A 20,950-nucleotide genomic window follows, 5' to 3' on the forward strand; every position below is an offset into this window, starting at 1 on the left:
TCAGGTTGTCCTCCTGGAAGATTCTCCCATCTCCACAGAGGAACTCTGGAGCTCTGTCAGAGTGACCATCGGGTTCTTAGTCGCCTCCCTGACCAAGAACCTTCTCCCCCGATGGCTCAGTTTGGCCGGGCAGCCAGCTCTAGGAAGAGTCTTGGTGGTGCCGAACTTCTTCCATTTAAGAAAGATGGAGGACACTGTGTTCTTGGGGACCTTCCATGCTGGCAAAAAATGTTGGTACTCTTCCCCAGTATACTTTCCGAATGCACTGTATGTATAGCCAAGCCAACTGCTATGTTAACATGGCATGACTATCATCAACTATCATACAGAAGGAGTTAGCAAGACATAATAAACAGATCAGGCTATAGCATTTCTACAACCTGCACCACCAGCTTGGTATGTACAGCAGCCACCACCAGGATCAGCCTAGGAGGGTTAGGGGGAACCAGTTCAGCTGCTTCTCTGCCAGCCTGACCTCAGGGTTTCACCCCGAAAGTAATGGGCAGGTGGAGAGAGTGGGTAGGTTTCTGCGGTCTTATTGCCAGGACCGGCCGGGGGAGTGGGTGGCTTTCATCCCCTGGGCAGAGATGGCCCAAAACTCCCTCCACCACTCCTCCACTAACCTGTCTCCGTTTCAGTACTAGGTTATCAGCCGGTCCTGGCACCGTGGCATCAGAGCCAGATTGAGGCACCTGCGGTGGATGAATGGTTTCGGCGCTCGGAGGAGACCTGGGACACTGCCCATGTGCGCCTGCAACGGGCCATCAGGCGACAGAAGGCGGGCGCCAACCGCCTCTTCAGTGAGGCTCCGGTGTATGCACCGGGAGACCGGGTCTGGCTCTCGACCAGAAATCTGCTCCTTCGTCTGCCCTGCCGGAAGCTGGGTCTGCGGTTTGTGGGGCCATTTAAAGTCCCGAGGAGATTGAACTAGGTATGTTATAGGTTATAGCTTCCCCCTGATTATCGTATTAACCTCTCATTCCATGTGTCTCTCCTCAGGCCGGTGGTTGCTGGTCCGCTCCAGCAGTCTGAGGTGCGGGAGGTTCCTCTGCCCCCTTTGGACATCGAGGGGGACCCTATACTGTGCGAGCCATCATGGACTCAAGGCGTCGGGCGAGGGGCCTTCTTCAGTACCTCGTGGAGTGGGAGGGGTACGGTCCTGAGGAGAGATGCTGGGTGCCGGTGGAGGACATCCTGGACCCTTCCTTACTGCAGGAATTTCACCGTCTCCACTCAGATCGCCCTGCGCCTCGTCCTCCGGGTCGTCCCCGAGGCCGGCGTTGGCGCGCAGCTGGAACCGCGCGCCAGGAGGGGGGTGCTGTCATGACTTTGTCGTCACCGGCTTTCTAGCTGCCACCGATCTACATTTCTTTTTCTATGTTGTTTTGTCTTGATTGTACACACCTGGTTCCCATTACGTTAGTATTTTTTCCCCTATTTACCCTCTGGTTCCCAATATGTTTTGTGTGTGTTTGTTCCTTATTGAGTGTTAGACTGCTGTGGTTTGGTGTGCTCTCCCTGCGTGGAATTTATGGTTGTTTCTTTTCGAGTAAAGTTCATTCTTTAACTCAGTTCTGCGCCTGACTCCGTCCTCACCGCTGCACACTGACACTTGACAGCATGAACATAACCAGATTCAACAACTGAGACAAACTGTACAAGTTCCAAAGACATGTGTCTAACAGAAATGGAATAATGTGTCCCTGAAAAAAGGGGGGGTCAAAATCAAGTACCAGTCAGTAGCTGGTGTGGCCACCAGCTGCATTAAGTACTGCAGTGCATCTCCTCCTCATGGACTGCACCAGATTTGCCAGTTCTTGCTGTGAGATCTATCCCACTCTACAGTACAGGTAACGCTCATTCCTTCGACAATAAACGCAAATCCGACCATCACCCCTGGTGAGACAAAACCGCAACTCGTCAGTGAAGAGCACTTTTTGCCAGTCCTGTCTTGTCCAGCGACGGTGGGTTTGTGCCCATAGGCAACGTTGTTGCCGATGATGTCTGGTGAGGACTTGCCTTACAACAGGCCTACTGTACAAGCCCTCAGTCCAGCCTCTCAGCCTATTGCGGACAGTCTGAGCACTGATGGAGGAATTGTGCATTCCTGGTGTAACTTGGGCAGTTGTTGTTGCCATCCAGTACCTGCCCCGCAGGTGTGATGTTCCGATGTACCGATCCTGTGCAGGTGTTACACATGGTCTGCCACTGCGAGGACGATCAGCTGTCCGTCCTGTATCCCTGTAGTGCTGTCTTAGGCGTCTCACAGTACAGACATTGCAATTTATTGCCCTGGCCATATCTGCAGTCTTCATGCCTAAGGCACGTTCACACAGATGAGCAGGGACCCTGGTCATCTTTCTTTTGGTGTTTTTCAGAGTCCGTAGAAAGACCTCTTTAGTGTCCTAAGTTTTCATAACGGTGACCTTAATTGCCTACTGTCTGTAAGCTGTTAGTGTCTTAACGACCGTTCCACAGGTGCATGTTCATGAATTGTTTATGGTTCATTGAACATGCATGGAATACAGTGTTTAAACCCTTTACAATGAAGATCGGTGAAGTTATTTGGATTTTTACGAATTATCTTTGAAGACAGGGTCCTGAAAAAAGGCTGTTTTCTTTTTTTGTTTAGTTTAGCATGGTAGCAACACAACATGGCAGCAGCACAAAACATGGTACAAACATTATTGGACACAGGCAACAGTACACAGGGCAAGAAGGTAGAGACAATACATCACGTGAATCAGCCACAACTTTCAGTAAGGGTGTCCATGATTGAGTCTTTGAAGGAAGAGATAAATTAGCTAGCTAAAATCCGGTCCTGCCCCTCAATCTTAGCTAGCTAGCTAAAGTTTACTCCATCTAAAGTCAATCTGGCGACATCACAGTGATGACAAAAGGTTTTCCTACTAATGATTTGCCTCCTTTAGAAAAGTCACTGTAATGCACATGAGATCAAATCTTCATCACCATATGGCGGCTCAGAGAATGCCATTGAGTCGCTAGGAGAACATTCATTCTGTTATTGGTCCTCAAGAGAACGGTCAAAGCAATTTTGTGACAAAGCATGCAACCCATGAATAGCATGTCCTTCGCTTATAACAGAAAAATAACTATCTAGACATTTACTTCATGAATGGTTGCTACTGATGCTGCCGATTTTAAGATCTATGCGATACTTGATGGAGCTGCTGGGAAATTCACATGTACCTAGCCTGATTTACAATGTAGTCCGATTCAAAGTGTGCTGTACAGAAGGTTCGACTGAACTTCTCTGACAGTTGATTATGAAAAATCATTCACAGCCAAATCAGATAAACTGATTGTTCGAATGGAATACAGTGCCAAGGCAGCCATATTGAACAATCTCTCTTGCTTTTGGGCTGGACCCGCATCGAAACAGAGGGAATATGTAAATAGACAATGAATGTTAAATTGGTCTATTATAATCAGATCGCCGAGTGGGCCAAAATTAAATCCCACACACAGGTGAAAATTTCAGGTGTTTCTTTTTCAAACAGCTCTTACACAAAATGCCATTATCATCATTTTCACAATTTCAGTGTTACTTCAACCTCATAGTGTGGAAATATACAAAAATTACAGTAAAACATGTTTTATTAACTGCAAACAATGATCTTATGTGGGACTTTTAGTACATAACGTTTCCTCGTGGTTTTATTTAGTAATGTTCTCAAATTGTTCCAAGATCGTTCAGAGAACGTTCTAAGAATGATATTTAAAATCATATCCCTTCTGCTCTCAGCATCAACAAAACTCTATCTTGTTAAGTGTGATCAGGTGTGTTGGCCACACCCACTGGTGCTTATTTCCTTTGAAATGGGGTCTTTTTGATTAGACTAAAATGATCAGCTTTGTATTCGTAAGAAAACCTAGAATGCTATCTCCATCCTGGTGTTGCAGTGGACTAATTCCATGACTAGTGAGCAAATATTATAGGTTCAAGTCTCACTGATGCTGTGTCACAATAAAAAAGAAATGTGTTTGCATGATTAATGCCTAAGGAAATTAATTTCCATGTGTGCTTGGGGGTCAAAAAAGTTAACCCATAAAGCTAGCAATGTTATTAAAAGTCTTGTTGAAACATTCAGTGAACACTTTAAGGAAGTTATCCAAATAACCTATAATTTCTGTTCTCAAAGCATTAATTAAACCTCCAAGGATAACTTTCAAGGAATCAGAGTAAAATGCTATCAGAAACCTAAAAATTAAAGATCTGTGATTGAAAATGATTCAATATTTTTATTGTCATTGTCATAAAAACTTAAAACAATTCTAAGCATAAATCCTTACACATGAGGATTGAGACAAAGTCATATGACAATATTGATTCAAATTCATTTCTAAGCAAACGTAAAATAGAGCATGATATTGGTATCTTTTCTCATCTAGTCAAAAAGTGAATTTGAACTCGGGAGGGTATTATTTCGTTTCATGCTGACTGAAATAGCATCTGATAAATAGCCTTACCTTTATGTCCTGAAAGAGAATTTCTCTCTTGCTCTATGCATCTCTTCATTGGGGTTGGGAGTTCTAAGTTACAGTATATTCCTTCCAGTTCTGTGGTTCTATCTACCTATTTCCCATGGTGATGGTGGTGTCTTTTGTTTTTTCTGACCCCTATTGTCGCTCACCGTGAGGGCTCGATTCAATCTGTACCGCTGCGTTTACCGTGGATCAAGACTGTATGAATGGTGGATTGACTAGAAATACATGAGAAAATTGATTTAGGGTAGAACGCAGCTCTTCCCTGACAGTGCGTTTCCACATAACACGATGGGGGCGATGAAACAACTGAGGCCATTCATTTTCAATGGATGGAAGCGAAGTGGGCGGGGGGGACTGTTGGGTGATGCAATAGACGAGAGAGCGTGAACAGGGTGGGACCAAAGTTGGAGAAAGCTGAACTTTATGCAAATACTCTGCGATATTGCGACACTATTGACCAATTGAAGCTCACTAGTGATGCGCGGGTTGACTCATAACCCACAGTCCCGCGGTTATATCTGCGGGGCGGACGTGTTTAGGGTCATTAAATAGTGTGTGGCTGAAGGGTGGGTGGGTTGAATAAAGTGAAACAATACCTTTAAAAAAATCCATAAATGTATAATTATTGTGCAATTTATATAGGCTATATTGTCATTATTTCAGGCTATCTGGTATTATTGCATAAACCTAAACTTCAGGGTTTAACTGTACGCTTGCCAAGTAGCCTACACAGCCAATGGCCAAATAAGGCTTTTGGGAAGAGCAGAAAAGGTTCACGTCAATCCACAGGCAAAAAGGACATTGTCGAAGTTGAATTCAATAAGATAAAAGCTGTGAAAGGACAGTTTAAAATAAAGAGAAGGGAGGACCAGAAAAGTCTTGTTTGGAAAAGATTTGGTGAAGTGGTAAAAGAGGATGATAGCAGTGCCAGCGATGTTATGTGTGATGATTATGAGGCTCTATTAATATTTGACAGTCACAAGATGGGGCTTCCCCTGCATCTTGAGAGAATGCAATGCTCAGTTAGATACCATCTGTAGAGGTGCTGTCTTCATCATAAAAGCATCATAAAAGCTAATAGTATTTCAAACACATAAGATTTCAGTTTGGCTTCGATTAATATTTTTATCAGAAACACGTTATGTCGTTTTCACAGCTTACCTTTTCCTTACAACCTGTAAAACTGATGTAATTTGGATATTTTGCACAGAAAATCTTTCCTGTTTTTTTGTTGCTTTATTGTATTTTCTCCCCTGTCCCTAAACATCTTTGCTTCGTGAAAGATGACAGAGGAAACTTCACCGATGTCAACTAGATTGAAGCATTCATTCAATCGATCAATTACATTCTGTTGAGTATGGGTATATTTAGTCTTCTAGGGCAACATACACTGCTCAAAAAAATAAAGGGAACACTAAAATAACACATCCTAGATCTGAATGAATGAAATATTCTTATTAAATACTTTTTTCTTTACATAGTTGAATGTGCTGACAACAAAATCACACAAAAAATTATCAATGGAAATCAAATTTATCAACCCATGGAGGTCTGGATTTGGAGTCACACTCAAAATTATAAAGTGGAAAACCACACTACAGGCTGATCCAACTTTGATGTAATGTCCTCAGTAGTGTGTGTGTGGCCTCCACGTGCCTGTATGACCTCCCTACAACGCCTGGGCATGCTCCTGATGAGGTGGCGGATGGTCTCCTGAGGGATCTCCTCCCAGTCCTGGACTAAAGCATCCGCCAACTCCTGGACAGTCTGTGGTGCATGTGGATGGAGCGAGACATGATGTCCCAGATGTGCTCAATTGGATTCAGGTCTGGGGAACGAGCGGGCCAGTGCATAGCATCAATGCCTTCCTCTTGCAGGAACTGCTGACACACTCCAGCCACATGAGGTCTAGCATTGTCTTGCATTAGGACGAACCCAGTGCCAACAACACCAGCATATGGTCTCACAAGGGGTCTGAGGATCTCATCTCGGTACCTAATGGCAGTCAGGCTACCTCTGACGAGCACATGGAGGGCTGTGCGGCCCCCCAAAGAAATGCCACCCCACACCGTGACTTACCCACCGCCAAACCGGTCATGCTGGAGGATGTTGCAGGCAGCAGAATGTTCTCCACGGCGACTCCAGACTCTGTCACGTCTGTCACATGTGCTCAGTGTGAACCTGCTTTCATCTGTGAAGAGCACAGGGCACCAGTGGCGAATTTGCCAATCTTGGTGTTCACATGCACATTTGTGGCCTGCTGGAGGTCATTTTGCAGGGCTCTGGCAGTGCTCCTCCTGCTCCTCCTTGCACAAAGGCGGAGGGTTTGGTCCTGCTGCTGGGTTGTTGCCCTCCTACGGCCTCCTCCACGTCTCCTGATGTACTGACCTGTCTCCTGGTAGCGCCTCCATGCTCTGGACACTACGCTGACAGACACAGCAAACCTTCTTGCCACAGCTCGCATTGATGTGTCATCCTGGATGAGCTGCACTACCTGAGCCACTTGTGTGGGTTGTAGACTCCGTCTCATGCTACCACTAGAGTGAAAGCACCGCCAGCATTCAAAAGTGACCAAAACATCAGCCAGGAAGCATAGGAACTGAGAAGTGGTCTGTGGTCACCCCCTGCAGAACCACTCCTTTATTGGGGGTGTATTGCTAATTGCCTATAATTTCCATCTGTTGTCTATTCCATTTGCACAACAGCATGTGAAATTTATTGTCAATCAGTGTTGCTGCCTAAGTGGACAGTTTGATTTCACAGAAGTGTGATTGACTTGGAGTTACATTGTGTTGTTTAAGTGTTCCCTTTATTTTTTTGAGCAGTGTATAATGACAAAAGAGAAGCTACATGTATCTATTATATACAAGTTGACTAACAAATAGACAACCAAAACGTCAGAAATTATAAATCAGGAAAAAGAACAAAAATCCTGCACCCCCTGTCAGAAACTTTCTTTAACTTTCAGTTAAAGTTGTTAAATGTTCTATATTTGCGGGTTAGGGTTGGGTGTGAGCCTCAGATTTTCACTTTAGAGCATATAGTTGGGCATATAGTTGGGCTGTTGCGGATGGGTTATTAGGAACTGCGGGCAGGCGCGGGTCACAAACCGCTGACCCGCACTCCACTAAAACTTACTACTATAGCTTACTATATGCTTCCAGCATCTAATGTATTGGCTGATGATACAGTACCTAGCACTACCTAGCCTGCTTGCTAGCACCCACATGAGGGCCGGAATTAGCGTGGCTTTCCGAATGATCGTGTTATGTGGAAATGCACTGTGACAGTGCCTCTTCACTGAAGACAATGTGGCTAGTGAAACTACAGAAAGCCAGAATACTTATATATTTTGATTGGGAACAGTAAGAGAGCGGTCGAAACGTGAACAATTGTTTCCCAGAGGAAAATGGGGGTCATTCTTATTCAATTTCAATTAGCGTTTATTATTATTTATTTTTTTAGTCCAGGGGAGGGTCATGTAATTTCAAATAAATTAAATGCCATATTGCTCAGTGTTTGACAGTTAGTTGCTTATTATATCTTGATGTGTGCTCGATGCTGCTCCTCATTCCTGATTCTCTACTGGGTGCGCAATATCAAGTGGTCTCAATCAAATAGCATGCTCAGAGAAGAGTAGCATTGGGCAAAGTTATATTTCTAATAAAATGTACTTCCTTCCCGAGTTTGGGATGGTGTACTTAATACTAGGCTACAGAGAATTACACACTGCAATAGATAGGCTATCCCAAACATGAGCCCTGGCCTGCCCGACTCTTGCTGATGTAAACCCTTTTGTGCTACCTAACTAATGGCTGTTCCGTGTACGGTGGCATTTCAGGAGGCGAATCAAAGGCTTCTTCTCAAAATATGTTTTTATTTGTAGAAAAAATATATATATCTGTGCGCACAGACTAGGCCTACTGATGTCCTGTTCAGTTTGAGAGAGAGGGAGTGTGAAGATGAGAAGGAGGACGGAGGTAAGCTTGACAAAGCGAAAACTGATTTTAGACATTTTTGCTAATTTATAAAAAATAAACAGGATTGTCGAGGCACAGATCTTGGCAAGTTACCAAAAAATGTTGGCAGCGTTGAAGGTCCCCAATAACACAGTGGCTTCCATCATTCTTAAATTGAAGACATTTGGAACCACCAAGACTCTTCCAAGATCTGGCTGCCCGGCAGGGAGGTGAACAAGAACCCGATGATCACTCTGACAGAGCTCCAGAGTTCCTCTGTGGAGATGGGAGAATCTTCCAGAAGGACAACCATCTCTGCAGCACTCCACCAATCAGGCCTTTATGGTAGAGTGGCCAGACAGAAGCCACTCCTTAGTATAAGGCACATGACAGTCTGCTTGTAGTTAGCCAAAAGACACCTAAAGGACTCTCAGACCATGAGAAACAAGATTCTCTGGTCTGATGAAACCAAGATTCAACTCTTTTATCTGAAAGCCAAGCGTCATGTCTGGAGGAAACCAGGCACCATCCCTACTGTGATGCATGGTGGTGGCAGCATCATACCGTGGGGATGTTTTTCAGTGGCCTGGGACTGGAAGACTAGTCTGGATCGATGAACGGAGAAAGATGAACGGAGCAAAGTACAGAGAAATCCTTGATGAAATCCTGCTCCATAGCACTCAGGACCTCAGACTGTGGCGAAGGTTCACCATCCAACAGGACAACAACCCTAAGCACACAGCTAAGACAACGCAGGAGTAGCTTTGGGACAAGTCTCTGAATGTCCTTGAGTGGCCCAGCCGGAGCCTGGACTTGAACCCGATCGAACATCTCTGGAGAGACCTGAAAATAGCTGTGCATCAACACTTCCCATCCAACCTGACAGAGCTTGAGGGGGTTTGCAGAGAAGAATGGGAGAAACTCTGCAAATACAGGTGCGCCAAGCTTGAAATTTGGCACACCTGTATAATACGTTATCAAGAAGACTCGAGGCTGTAATCACTGCCAAAGGTGCTTCAACAAAGTACTGAGTAAAGGGTCTGAAAACTTATGTAAATGTGATTTCTGAGTCAATACATGTTAGAATCACCTTTGGCAGCGATTACAGAAGTGAGTCTTCCTGGGTAAGTCTAACACGGAACCCAAACCAGCTGCACCATCGTGCATACATTTATTTTGTCCCCCTACACCAAACGCGATCACGACACGCAGGTTAAAATATCAAAACAAACTCTGAACCAATTAGCTTAATTTGGAGACAGGTCAAAAAGCATTAAACATGTATGGCAATTTAGCTAGTTAGCTTGCACTTGCTAGCTAATTTGTCCTATTTAGCTAGCTTGCTGTTGCTGGCTAATTTGTCCTGGGATATAAACATTGAGTTGTTGTTTTACCTGAAATGCACATGCTCCTCTACTCCGCCAATTAATCCACACATGAAACAGCCAACCAAATCGTTTCTAGTCATCTCTCCTCCTTCCAGGCTTTCATCTTTGAATCTATATGGTGATTGGCATCTAAACTTTCATAGTATTACCACGACTACCGGCAAAACAGTTAGTCTTTCAATCACCCACGTGGGTATAACCAATGAGGAGATGGCACGTGGGTACCTGCTTCTATAAACCAATGAGGAGATGGGAGAGGCAGGACTTCCAGCGCAATCAGCGCCAGAAATAGAAATGAGTTCTATTTTAGCCCTTGGCATCGCAGACGCTCGTTGGTGCGCGTGAGCAGTGTGGCTGCAATAATAGAATAACATGGATTTCTAAATGTATTTTGCGACGCTCACGCACGCGACGTGTCTGTTCTGGTCAGCATGTAAGAGCTTTGCACACTCATACATACAATACTTTTCTTTCCTTCAAGTTCTGTCAAGTTGGTTGTTGATCATTGCTAGACAGCCATTTTCAAGTCTTGCCATAGATTTTCAAGCCGAATTAAGTCAAAACTGTAACTAGGCCACTCGGGAACATTCAATGTCGTCTTGGTAACCAACTCCAGCACAGGAGCTTGGTGGCACCTTAATTGAGGAGAATGGGCTCATGTTAATGACTGGAGCAGGATGAGTGGAATGGTATCAAATACATCAAACGTGGTTTCCAGGTGCTTGATGCCATTCCATTTGCCTTGTTCTGGACATTATTATGAGCCGTTCTCCCCTCAGCAGCCTCCTGTGTTCTCCAGTGTATATTTGGCCTTGTGTTTTAGGTTATTGACCTGCTGAAAGGTGAATTTGTCTCCCTATGTCTGTTTGAAAGCAGACTTAACCAGGTTTCCCTCTAGGATTTTGCTTGTGCTTTAGCTCTATTTTGTTTATTTTTATTCCACAAACTCCCTTGCCAATGACAAGCTTACCGATAACATGATGCAGCCACCACCATGCTTGAAAATATGAAGAGTGTACTTAGTGATGTGTTGTGTTGGATTTGCCCCAACCATAACGCTTTGTATTCAGGACATAAAGTTAATTTCTTTGCACATTTATTTTGCAGTATTACTTCAGTGCATATTTTAGAATATTTTTATTCTATATACAGGCTTCCTTCTTTTCAATCTGTCATTTAGGTCAGTGTTGTGAAGTAACTATAATGTAGTTCGCCTATCACATCCATGAAACTCTGTAACTGTTTTAAAGTCACTACAGGCCTCATGGGGAAATCACTGAGCATTTTCCTTTCTCCCCAGCAACTGATTTATAGTAAGGATGCCTGTATCTTTGTAGTGACTGGGTGTATTTGTTGGTACTGTTTATTGTTTTGTTCTTCATCTTTTTCTAATAAAAAGAGAATGTACGCTTACCACGCTGCGCCTTGGTCTTCTTCTTTCAACGGCCGTGACAGACCTTCCCACCAACAACGGACCAAGCAGCGTGGTAAGGAGGAGCAGCGTGTCCAGGATTCATGGACTTGGGAGGAAATCCAGGACGGGAAAGGACCCTGGAGGCAGGCTGGGGAATATCATCGTCCGAAAGAGGAACAGGAAGCAGCTAAAGCTGAGCGGCGGCGATATGAGGAGGCTAACCATCGATGCAGGCACGAGAGGCAGCCCCCCCCAAAAGAAAATTGGGGGCACACGGGGAGTGTGGAAGAGTCAGGATTCAGACTTGAGCCAACTCCCCGTGCTTACTGTGGCGAGCATGTGACTGGTCAGGCACCGTGCTATGGGGTGATGCGCACAGGGTGTCTCGAGTGAGCATTTACAGGCCGGTGTGCTCTGTGTCAGTGTCCCGCATTTGCCAGGTGGAAGTGGGCATCCAGCCAGAACGGGTTGTGCCAGCTCTGCGCTCGAGACCGCCAGTGCGCCTCCACGGCCCAGTGTATCCGGTGCCTCTGCCAAGGACAAGGCCTCCTGTATGTCTCCCCAGCCTGGTGAGTCCTGTGCCTGCTCCCATATCCAGGCCTCCTGTGTGTCTCTCCACTTCAGTGATGATCCATGGCAAGAAACCTCCAACGACGGCCTCCAGACCGGAGCCTCCAGCGACGGTCTCCAGTCCGGGGCCCGCAACGAGGGTTCCCAGTCCAGGGCCCGCAATGAGGGTGCCTAGTCCGGGGTCGGCGACGAGGGTCCTCGCACCGGAGGTGCCACCAAAGTGGGGTGAGCCAGTGGTGGAGCGGGGTCTGCGTCTCGCACCTGAGCCGCCACCGTGGATAGATGCCCACCCAGACCCTCCCCTATAGGTTCAGGTTTTGCGGCCTGAGTCCGCACCTTTTTTTTGGGGGGGGGGGGGGGTACTGTCACACCCTGACCTTAGAGATCCTTTTATGTCTCTATTTGGTTTGGTCAGGGTGTGATTTGGGGTGGGTATTCTATGTTCTATTGTTTGTATGTTTTGGCAGGGTATGGTTCTTAATCAGGGACAGATGTCTATCGTTGTCTCTGATTGAGAACCATACTTAGGTAGCCCTTTTTCCCACCTGTCTTTTTGGGAAGTTGACTTTGTTTATGGCACATAGCCTTTAGCTTCACGGTTTGTTTGGTAGTGTTTATTGTTATGTTCGGAGTCTTTTTCTAAAGAAAAGAGAATGTACGCTGTGCCATGGTCCTCTTCTTTCAACGGCCGTGACACAGAGACTAGAAAAGAACCGTGGAACAGTATTAAACCTTTCATGCATATATTGCTCATCTGGGGTCCAGGACCCTATAAATGTAGTGGGGGAGTGTCTTATAGCCCTTCCCCTTCTATTAATACAACAATTTGGTGCAGCCCCTATCATGACCCCAAGGTGACCCCCATCATATTGATACACCTTAAAAAATGTAATTAATAACTTCACCAGTTATTAATTGGCATATGGGCTTTTATTGAATTATTTAGGCTTGCCATAACAAAGGGGTTGAATACTTATTGACTCAAGACATTTCAGCTTTTCATTTTTCATTCATTTGTAAAATTAAAATAACAAAATAAAAATAATCTAAAAACATAATTCCACTTTGACAATATGGGTACTGTCCATTGGCCAGTGACACGAAATCTCATTTTAATATATTTTCATTTAAGACCGTAACACAACAAAATGTGTAAAAAGTCAAGCGGTGTGAATACTTCCTGAAGGCACTGCATTTATCAGAGCTTTTGACCTCACAATAATCTATATTATACCTTCAGTCTCCATGCACTCCTTTAATATCTCAGTGTGAGTGAAGGGCTTGGTTCATGTGTTAAGTTAAAACCAGGGCTCGAATTGAGGGGGTATGTGAGGGTCTTGGCTTTTGTTAAGGACAATGGCTAAAAGCATAGGGCTACCCCTTGTTAGCTTAAGACAATTATGTACCTGATTTATATAGTCATTTAGGTTAGTTAATTTACTTTTAGAAACATGAGTTTAGCCAGTCTTTGGTTTGAGGATCACGTGATGAGCTATGCATGCCTAGTTTGTTAATTTAGCTTAGTAGATCATATTCTATTCCTGTGCCCTAATCACGGTCAACGCAAATCTACACTCAGTGGACAAAACATTAGGAACATCTGCTCTTTCCATGACATAGCTTTCACCTGGATTCACCTGGTCATTCTATGATCTCATATTAATGTCACCTGTTAAATCCACTTCAATCAGTGTAGATGAAGAGGAGGAGACAGGTTAAAGAAGGATTTTTAAGCCTTGAGACAATTGAGACATGGATTATGTCTGTGTGCCATCCAGAGAGTGAACAGGCAATAAAAATATTTAAGCGCCTTTGAACGGGGTATGATAGTAGGTGCCAGGCTCACCGGTTCGACCGTGTCAAGAACTGCAACGCAGCTGGGTTTTTCACGCTCTACAGTTTCCCGTGTGTATCAAGAATGGTCCACCACCCAAAGGACATCCAGCCAATTTGACACACCTTTGGAATGGAGCATTTGAGTCAACATTGGCCAGAATTCCTATGGAACACTTTCAACACCTTGCAGAGTCCATGCCCCAACAAATTGAGGCTGTTCTGAGGGCAAACGGGGTTGCAATTCAATAGTAGGAAGGTGTTCCTAATGTTTTGTACACTCAGTGTAAGTCCGAAAATCGATTTAGCAACCTAAGGATTTTAGCTTTAAAGCATGAACCAGCGACTAGATACTCTCGGTATGAGGAAAAACACCAACACTTGATTGTAACTCCTTGGGTGCCTGGTGTGTATTCAGAACCCGTACAAGCCACACAAACATGATGTCCTTATCAACCCCTCCCCCTTCCCCTCCCAGTCCTGAGTGATGGAAGAGCCTCTTCTCCGACTGCTGCTCGCCTACTGATTATTATTAAGACAACTGTTGTGGACAGAGCATGGCAATCCAACAACTCCCCGTCTGTTCCAGCCAGGCCTGAGCTGTCCAGATAGCCGTTCCTCTCAGACCACCACGGCATAATTCACCAAGGCACCGCCTATTATTTGCTCTAATGTTGGCTATGGGTCGCCCATTCAATTATAAACAGGGATGCACAGCAGAAGGATTGTTTGTTGTTTCTCACTGGAGAAGTGGGTGTACATCAACACTTCATCAAACAAAGAGACTTTGTGCAAATGTTTCTTAATGTTTCTCAAACACTGCTGCTTCGATCATCCCCCTGAGTTATAATACGTTATTTATTTGGCTGGAAGCATTGAGAGTACATAATTGCAACTGATAAACAGAAAATAAATACAATAACAAACAGTACATGGGATTATAAGGAACATTTATTTATTTCAAAAATGTGCCTATTACCACAGTTGCAACTACATGATAATGTCCCTTTAAAGATTTCCAGGATGACACTGTGCATAACAAAAGAAGGATCCTAAGAAAAGTGGAACATTACAGACCTCCTCAAAGTCGAGGTCAGAAGGAAGACCAACAGGGCCTTCAGAAAGGATTCACACCTCTGGACTTTTTCCGCATTTTGTTATGTTACAGCCTGAATTTACAATGAATTACATTACAATTTTTTTTGTCACAGGCCAATGCACAATACCACATAATGTCAAAATGGAATTATGTTTTTTTTTATGTCAGTCCATTTTTTATTTGATTGGATGCCATTTAGGTTTGGCTATTTGATTGGATGCCATTTAGGTTTGGCTATTTGATTGGATGCCATTTAGGTTTGGCTATTTGATTGGATGCCATTTAGGTTTGGCTATTTGATTGGATGCCATTTAGGTTGGGCTATTTGATTGGCCATTTTTTGATTGATTGATGCCATTTAGGTTGGGCTATTTGATTGGATGCCATTTAGGTTGGGCTATTTGATTGGATGCCATTTAGGTTTGGCTATTTGATTGGATGCCATTTAGGTTTGGCTATTTGATTGGATGCCATTTAGGTTTGGCTATTTGATTGGATGCCATTTAGGTTGGGCTATTTGATTGGATGCCATTTAGGTTGGGCTATTTGATTGGATGTAAAAAGTTTTCGTCTTATTACATTGTCATACATCTTATCTCCAGCCTGTAGGCTACAGAAAAGGCCACATATTCTTTCTACCATATGCTATATCTGCTTCATGTTAGATCATTTTTTGGACGGAATGTTGGTGGAGCACCGCAGCGATGTGTCTCTCCAACAGCACCTTGGAGAGGCGCGCTGGGAATGGACAAGATAAATAGGTGGGCACTGCTTATCCCAGGGCGGCATCAGCACTCATTTAAAGCCCATATGCCACCGGTTGAGAGAAATTGTCATTGTTTTTGGGCAGGATTCTGTGAAGTTTTATGTGTTTTTGGAGGTGTGTCTTGGTCAGTTTAGCTCAGAAAATGCAGCCCTCGTCAATCTGACGCCAATCCTGCCTGATGAGTGGCCAGCCCAGCTCTGTATGCAATAATAGTGCTTAACATGATTTTAGAATGACTACCTCACCTCTGTACCCCACACGTACAATTATTATAAGGTCCCTCAGTTGTGCACATTTTGGTATTTTTTGATAGTGTATCAACACCCAGTCACTACAAAGATACAGGCGTCCTTCCTAACTCAGTTGCCAAAGAGAAAGGAAACCACTCAGGGATTTCACCATGGGACCAGTGGTGATTTTAAACAGTTACAGTGTTTAATGGCTGTGATAGCAGAAAACTGAGGATGAATCAACAATATTGTACGAACCTAGTTGACCGAATGAAAAGAAGGAAGCCTGTACATAATACAAATATTCCAAAATATGTATCCTGTTTGCAACAAGGCACTAAAGTAATACTGCAAAAAATGTGGCAAAGCAATTAACTTTTTGTCCTGAATACAGTGTTATACTTGGTGCAAATCTAATTCAACACATTACTGAGTACCACTCTCCAAATTTTCAAGCATAGTGGTGGCTGCATCATGTTCTGGGGATGCATGTAATCATTAAGGACTGGGAGTTTTTCAGGATAAAAAAGAAATGGAACAGAGCTAAGCACAGACAAAATCCTAGAGGAAAACCTGGTTCAGTCTGCTCTTCACCAGACACTGGCAGATCAATTCCCCTTTCAGCAGGACAATAACCTAAAACACAAGGCCAAATCTACACTGGAGTTGCTTACCAAGAACACAGTGAATGTTCCTGAGAGGCTGAGTTACAGTTTTGACTTAAGTCTACTTGAAAATGTATGGCAAGGCCTGAAAATGATTGTCTAGCAATGATCAAAAAACAATTCTACAGAGCTTGAAGAATTCTGAAAATAATTATGGACAATTGTCGCACAATCCAGGTGTCAAAAGCTCTTAGAGACTTACCCATAACGACTCACAGCTGTAATCACTGACAAAGGTCACAAAGTTTTGACTCAGGGGTGTGAATACTTACATAAATGAGATATTTCTGTATTTTATTTCTAAAAATATATTTTCACTTTGTTGTTATGGGGTATTGTGTGTAGATGGGTGAGAGTAAAAAAAAATATATTTAATCAATTTTGATATCAGGCTTTAACACAACACGTGGAATAAATCAAGGGGTATGAATACTTCATAAAGGCACTGTAGTTCTGGAGAAACACAAAGACCTGTCTCAAACCATCACATTTTTTACTCTCAGCTGCTGAAAGCATCATCCTAATCGTTTCTATTTCAGAGCAAACAGTCGGTCGGTGGGCTTCAAAAAGTGTTTCCCTCACACTCGTTGTCACTGCAACCATCCCATCCCCTAGTCATCGACTGACCTGTGTGGAGGCCAGGAGATTTAGCCCAGATTTGAGTTCAGACGAGGGCTGAGCTCATCAGAGGAGCTTGCTGCCCTCATATGGGTGGGTGCAGACACTGGCGCTGCCTTCTCTCCTCTGTCTGGATGTGGCTGGAATACTAAGAGTCTGTTTCAATAGAGATGGACCCCAGCATCTTGATTGCCCCTCTGATCCCGTCTCCCTTCTTCCCTCATGAATCTTGAAGTGCTGCTATAGCCAAGGTAAATTCTAAACAAGACACATCAATCTCCCCACGGCAGCAATTGCACTGATTAATCAAGGATGTCATTCTTCTTCTGTTGGATGTTGGCTAGAGTGGATGAGTGACAACACCTCACACACACTGCGTTCTTAATATGCATATAGAATAGTATGGTAGTAAACTTATGTCGACTTAACTGTAAGATGAAAGATCTGCTGATGTCAAAATAACTTTCAATGGATAAATTGTTCAGCAACAAAATAAATAGAATGGTTTGACCTTGATTTTATGGCGGACCGTTGATATAAGAGCAGCTCAGATCTCAAACTGTCATGAAATTAAAACATGTTTACTTCCATGACTCGGAATATCAGTCAGCATAAATGTACTTCTCCAGCCATGTGACCGCAGGCTTTTGCGAGAGAATGGTTGATAAAAAATGCCTTGTCATAAAAAAAACTTTGCCGCATGACGACAACAGAATTTGGAACGCTCTAAATTCTTTCCACTCTGTGTCACACCTGCTTTGAAAAACTTCTCCCTGGGCCAAAGGACCGCATGCATATTTTCAAAGGGAAAAAACAATCAATAAAACTAAATCTCTGTATCATGCTCCAACTGTTGTTCTGCGGTTATTTTGCCATTGGTATGTGTGGAGTCCAAGATGTATTGGCACTACTTCACTTACTTTCTCCAAGCACACATCGAGAGGTTCCATAGAGAGAATGGAATGGAATGGAGACTTCATCTTTGAAGGAATCATCCACTTCCAAATGATATTAGCCCTTATCTGATTGAAAACAGTACCACATCAAACAACACGTGAAAAAATGCTATAGCATACTATGGTCTAAATAATGTAGTATTACTATATTTATATACGATAGTATTCACTGTAGTATTTTTGAAGACATAACTGTAGTATACTATAGTATTCACTATAGTGTTTTTGCAGACATGGCTGTAGTATACTTTAGTATTCATTGTAGTGTTTTTGCGGACATGACTGTAGTATACTAAAGTATTCATTGTCGTGTTTTTTCGGACTTTACTGTCGTTTTCACTGTAGTGTTTTGCGGACATGGCTGTAGTATAATGTAGTATTTACTGTAGTGTTTTTGTGTACATGACTGTATATTGTAGTAACACCTGCCGACTAGGGTTAGCAAAAATGGCACAACTACCAGACTATGCTAGTTACTGTTTAATGAAGGGAACACCTCACCCAGAGCATATTTATTTGTTAATTTATTTGTATCCCCATTTTAAGTAACAAAACACTGATGTACTGATAGTGTCACGTTCGTCGTATAGAGAAGACCAAAGCGCAGCGTGATTAGAATACATACTTCTTTTAATGAAAAATAAACACTGAACAAACTATACAAAACGAATGTGAAGCTATGCGACATGAGTACTGACAGGCAACTACACATAGACAATAACCCACAAACTATCCAAGGCATATATCACCATCGTCACACCCTGACCTAACCAAAATAATAAAGAAAACAAAGATAACTAAGGTCAGGGCGTGACAGATAGAAAAGAGCACAAAACACAAACTTAAAAAACAATGCAAAATATATATACAGTTGAAGTCGGAAGTTTCTCTACGGCTGGCCATGCTTTTCACCTGGCTACCCCGGTCAACTGTCCGGCACCCTCCACAGTAACCCGCCCAAGCCCCCACCGTTTCTCCTTCACCCATATCCAGATAGCTGATGTTCTGAAAGAGCTGCAAAATCTGGACCCCTACAAATCAGCCGGGCAAGACAATCTGGACCCTCTCTTTCTTAAATTATCTGCCGAAATTGTTGCAACCCCTATTACTAACCTGTTCAACCTCTCTTTCGTATCGTCTGAGATTCCCAAAGATTGGAAAGCTGCCGCGGTCATCCCCCTCTTCAAAGGGGGAGACACTCTAGACCCAAACTGCTACAGACCTATATCTATCCTACCCTGCATCTCTAAAGTCTTCGAAAGCCAAGTTAACAAACAGATTACTGACCATTTCGAATAACATTGTACCTTCTCCGCTATGCAATCTGGTTTCAGAGCTGGTCATGGGTGCACCTCAGCCACGCTCAAGGTCCTTAACGATATCATAACCACCATCGATAAGAGACATTACTGTGCAGATGTATTCATCGACCTGGCCAAGGCTTTTGACTCTGTCAATCACCACATTCTTATTGGCAGACTCAACAGCCTTGGTTTCTCAAATGATTGCCTCGCCTGGTTCACCAACTACTTCTCTGATAGAGCTCAGTGTGTCAAATCGGAGGGTCTGTTGCCCGGACCTCTGGCAGTCTCCACAGGGTTCAATTCTCGGGATGACTCTCTTCTCTGTATACATCAATGATGTCGCTCTTGCTGCTGGTGATTCTCTAATCCACCTCTACGCAGACGACACCATTCTGTATACTTCTGGCCCTTCTTTGGACACTGTGTTAACAAACCTCCAAACGAACGTCAATGCCATATAACTCTCCTTCCGTGGCCTCCAACTGCTCTTAAACACATATAAAACTAAATGCATGCTCTTCAACCGATCACTGTCCGCACCTGCCCGCCCATACCAGCATCACTACTCTGGACGGCTCTGACTTAGAATACGTGGATAACTACAAATACCTCGGTGTCTGGCTAGACTGGTAACTCTCCTTCCAGACTCACATTAAGCATCTCCAATCAAAAATTAAATCTAGAATCGGCTTCCTATTTCGCAACAAAGCTTCCTTCACTCATGCTGCCAAACATACCCTCGTAAAACTGACCATCCTACCGTTCATGGACTTCGGCGAAGTCATCTATAAAATAGCCTCCAACACTCTACTCAGCAAACTGGATGTAGTCTATCACAGTGCCCTCCGTTTTGTCACCAAAGCCCCATATACTACCCACCACTGCGACCTGTACGCTCTTGTTGGCTGGCCCTCGCTTCATACTAGTCGCCAAACCCACTGGCTACAGGTTATCTACAAGTCTCTGCTAGGTAAAGCCCCGTCCTATCTCAGCTCGCTGGTCACCATAGCAGCACCCACTCCTAGCACACGCTCCAGCAGGTATATCTCACTGGTCACCCCCAAACCCAATTCCTCCTTTGGTCGCCTTTCCTGCCAGTAATCTGCTGCCACTGACTGGAATGAACTACAAAAATCACTGAAGCTGAAGATTCCCATCTCCCTCACTAGCTTTAAGAACCAGCTGTCAAAGCAGCTCACAGATCACTGAACCTGTTCATAGCCCATCTGTATACAGCCCATCTATCTACCTCATCCCCATACTGTATTTATTTATTTTGCTCCTTTTGCACCACAGTATCTCTACTTGCACATCCATCTTGTGCACATCTACCATTCCAGTGTTTAATTGCCATATTGTAATTACTTCGCCACCATGGCCTATTTATTGCCTTAACTCCCTTATTTTAACTTATTTGCACTCACTGTATATATACTTTTTTTTCTTTTTTTCTACTGTATTATTGACTGTATGTTTTGTTCATTCCATGTGTAACTCTGTGTTGTTGTATGTGTCGAGCTGCCATGCTTTATCTTAGCCAGGTCGCAGTTGCAAATGAGAACTCGTTCTGAACCAGCTTACCTGGTTAAATAAAGGTGAAATAAAATAAATAAAAAACATACACCTTAGTCAAATACAT

The sequence above is a fragment of the Oncorhynchus masou genome, chromosome 16, assembly GCF_036934945.1.
Source record: "Oncorhynchus masou masou isolate Uvic2021 chromosome 16, UVic_Omas_1.1, whole genome shotgun sequence".
NCBI classification, from domain to species: Eukaryota; Metazoa; Chordata; class Actinopteri; order Salmoniformes; family Salmonidae; genus Oncorhynchus; species Oncorhynchus masou.